Genomic DNA, 4,510 nt, shown 5'->3' on the forward strand with positions numbered 1-4,510 from the left:
TAATGAAGACTGAAGAATAGCTTTATGAGAAAGAAAAGGAATATATGAATTAGAAATGGGTTGAAGGAAAGAATATTTGATGAAAGAAACACTAGGTGAATAAGGTCGGTAGAAGTGAACACATAAATCGAAATACAGTAAACAAGGTCGATAGCCATTAGTCGCGTGCTCTCGTTTAATTAATGAATGCGTGAATATAGGATTGACATAAAATTCTTAAAGATAAACTAACATGACCGAAAAATGGGCTGAAATATCTTAAATAAATAAACAGTAAATGACTTAGAATGAGTTTAATGAACTTAAGGTTGAATTGAATGACCTTAATAATGACTTGATACTTCAAAAATAACTGAAATCCTTCAAAAATAACTTGAATGATCTGGAGAAGTACTTGAATGACTTTGAGACTAACTGGTTGTAAAGTGGGTTATCATTTTACATTAAATTAATACAGAAAAGTGATCCCCCACTTTATATCACAAAGTTACAAATATAAGTACAGCATGTAGTAAGAACAGATACTACACTTTGATCTTGGCTAAAAGGCCAAGAAAGGGGTATTTATTTGCTCCCTCACGGAGCAAATTAGGCACAAGGCCGATTTTAAATGTGAGGAGTGAAGGGAAAATGGGGACCAATTCCCCGGGGAGTAGGGGAGCTAAATAGTGACAATTGGTATGAAGGGTTGCCCCTACATTGACCAAGGTCTTATATGTGGGGTTGCCCTTACATATGGTCTTTGCTTGCAGCATCTACTGGAAAAGATACTACATATTGATCTTGGCCAAAATGCCAAGAAAAATGTGTTTATTTGCTCCCCTGCCGAGCAAATCAGGCACGAGGCCGATTTTTAATGTGAGGAGTAAAGAAGAAATGGGGACCAACTCCCCGGGGAGTAGGGGAGCTGAATAGTGACAATTGGTATGAAGGGTTGCCCCTACATTGACCAAGGTCTTATATATGTAGTTGCCCCCACATATGGTCTTCGTTTGCAGTATCTGCCGAACAGATACTACACTTTGATCTTGGTCAAAAGGCTAAGAAAAGGGTATTTATTTGCTCCCCCATCAAGCAAATTAGGCACAAGGCCGATTTTTAATGTGAGGAGTGAAGGGGAAATGGGGACCAACTCCCCGGGGAATAGGGGAGCTGGATAGTGACAATTGGTATGAAGGTTTTCCCCTACATTGACCAAGGTCTTATATGTGGGGTTGCCCCAGATATGGTCTTTGCTAGCAGTATCTGCCAGAACAGATACTACACTTTGGTCTTGGCAAAAGGGCTAAGAAAAGGATATTTATTTGCCCCCCCACCCCCCACCGAGAAAATTAGGCATAAGGCCGATTTTTAATGAGGAATGAAGGGGAAATGCTGAACAAATCCCCAGGGAGTAGGAGAGCTGGATAGTGACAATTGGTATGAAAGGTTGCCCCTACATTAACCAAGGTCTTATATGTGGGACTTCCCCCACATATTGTCTTTGCTTGCAGTATCTGCCGGACAGATACTACACTTTGATCTTGGTCAAAAGGCCAAGAAAAAGGTATTTATTTGCCCCCCCACCGAGCAAATTAGGCACAAGGCCGATTTTTAATGTGAGGAGTGAAGGGGAAATGGGGACCAACTCCGCAGGGAGTAGGAGAGCTGGATAGTTACAATTGGTATGAAGTGTTGCCCCTACATATGACGAAGGTCTTGTATGTGGGATTTCCCCAACATATGATCTTTGCTTTCGGTATCTGCCGGAACAGATACTACACTTAAAAAGCTTAGAACAGAATCTATTAACAACAGACCTTTGATCTCAACTAAAAAGGCCAACCACAAAAGTATTACGGACAGACCAACTGACCGACCGACCGACCGACCGTGGGACCGTCGGAGTACCTGATAGAGTTGCTTGCACGCGGCTAAAAAAAAGTAAAAACAGTTCGCATAGGAGGGAATGTAAAGAACTGAAAATAAAAATTCAATGACTAAATCAGTACGATTTAAAGAAATAGAACTGAGGAAAGTAAGGTTGAAATTGAACTTAAAAATTGTTACGATTCCCCAAGAACAGTGAGGAAGAAATACCTCCTGGGAAGAACTATACAGTAACTTTTATTTTTTCTTAGTAATTTAAAATACTGAAAAGTTGTACAACATTTGTAAAAAAAGGGATAGGCATTAATAAAAGTTACTAGTACCAAACGCAGAATCACTTAAATAGGATGGCGGAATTAAGTGCGAATTTTATGTGAAAAAAAAAAGGGAATTGCATGAATGTTAAATAGCATTAATAAAATCTACCAAACCGTAAAATAACCAATATCTAGGTCTTTCTTGAATGGTAATTACAGCAAGAAACCATCATCATCATATCATCATCATCATCATCATCATCATCATCATCATCATCATCATCATCATCACCATCACCATTATTATTATTATCATGTTATTATTATTATATCATCATCATTATCATCATCACAATATTATCATCATCATTATCATCATCATATAATATGATAATAATAATAATAATAATAATAATAATAATAATAATAATAATAATAATAATATGCCGGGCCTTAGTCAGCATTTAATGATTGATTCCCCGTAGACTTCAACATCTTCAAATCCTATGTAAAAAAAAATTAGGATAAACTGCCATCATTAATACTCAATTTTTCTCATGTCAATTATCGTATTCAGTCCTATTTTAGTATTCTTCATTATTCAACTGACAATCCATTTATCTCATATGCTCAGGATTGGATAGCATTATTCTTAATAAGTGCTGATGCGCTGAAAAAGCTATCAGATTGACGAATGTGTTGATGATGGAAGTATTCGTTTAATTTCAGATGTGGCTTAGAATTGACTGATCATCGTTTACATCGGATTAAACTGACAATTGAAAAATAAATTTCAAACATAATTTGCATTCAGGAAGAATAAAAGAGGCATATGTCAAACAAACGTGTACTGTCTTTGAAGAAATGCTGATTAGTAACTAAAAGAAACTTATTACAGTAATACCGAATTCATATAATTTGAATGACGAGATTGGAACCATAGTAAAGTCAAACTGGAAACAAACAAAAAACGATGAGAACAAAAATAATTTTCTGTTCTCTTTTACTCATACAACGGATTGTTGATTGGAAGCGAAATTGAATAAATGATTCGGATTAAATTTAATGAGAATAACATCAACAATAATCGATTTGCAAATAACATTGCTATACTGTTGCCACATCTGTGGAGGTGCCATGCAGAGCAGCCGAAATCGATTATGAAATCTAGTATGGGGTGTCCTATTCTCTTTCTAAAGCCTTTTTTCTCGTTACTGAGAAATAGCTAACCTTTTCTACTTTATTCTTTATCGTGCCCAACTCTCAAATCTCATTATAAAGTTTTCACAATAAAAACTCGTCTGCGTACAACTACTATGAATAACTTTCCTTTCCTCCTCTAAAACTAAACATAACCCCATGGGCAAATTATTCATCAAGAACTCTTCGCCTGTGCAACGCAATATCACACGGCTGTATCCTAGCTGACTAAAACATGATTGTTTACAAGTTCAATGTTAAGAAATTCTTGTTGAACAGTCCTCCTAATAAGCATATTATAACCAGTTATACCCAAAATTACTAATCGGCAATGTGTTGGTTCTCTCAACGTCCACCTAACAAACACATTAATTCTCAACTCCATTTGTACATAAAATATTCTGATAACAAAGAAAGTATGCAAATAATGGGAAATATCAATAAATGCCAAAAGTCCTAAAATAAATGTAATTCAGAAACCGATAAAAATGATCGTTATAATCTATATCGCGATAGGTGAAAAACTGGAGTTGGTAAGAAAATGCAAATATGTTAGCATCTGAATCACGGCGGGTGGAAGATGCGATTAAAATGTGTATTACATAATTGCTACTGATGAGAGTAAAATTTGGAATTGAAGAAATTTTTTTAATCCACTGAATTAACTTTTGAAGACAGACTTTTTATTGTAGAGCCATTTAACTGAAAGTGGGCATTCAGCAAAAACATCATCAGATGACTCAACGTTTTGAATATTGTTCTACTAAATAATGGTTCATCAGTTAATTTCTTCACAGAAAAAATATTTAGCATCAGTAAATATTTATTGAAATGAATTGTCTATAACTTTTTCATCATCATTGCTAGAAAAAAGTTTATATTTGCAGGTCAAGAGATTCAACTAGTTCAGTTCTGAATGAGATACATTAAAAACAATTAGTGACAGATGCCCTTAAGCATGTTGCGAGACAATGTGAAGGTATAAGGCATTATAAGTGGAAAGTTAAAAAGTTGAAGAAATACTTCTGGTTATGTCATAATAAATTGAATTTGTACGATATTTTTGACCGATTTGGGTTTTAGTTGGCATTGGTTTCGCCGAATTTAAGAAACAATCATATTAATCACTTCAAATAATAACAATTAAATAATGAGTGAGAAACGTGTATTCAATTCAGCGTGGT

At 35.2% G+C, this 4,510-nt stretch overlaps 1 pseudogene; it reads right to left on the reverse strand.

The window, feature by feature from the left end:
* Positions 1 to 424: 424 nt before the first annotated feature.
* Positions 425 to 562, reverse strand: LOC145252980 (U2 spliceosomal RNA; annotated as a pseudogene).
* Between the last annotated feature and the right edge of the window lie 3,948 nt (positions 563 to 4,510).

The sequence above is a fragment of the Euprymna scolopes genome, chromosome 29, assembly GCF_053919585.1.
Source record: "Euprymna scolopes isolate OS-2025 chromosome 29, ASM5391958v1, whole genome shotgun sequence".
NCBI classification, from domain to species: Eukaryota; Metazoa; Mollusca; class Cephalopoda; order Sepiida; family Sepiolidae; genus Euprymna; species Euprymna scolopes.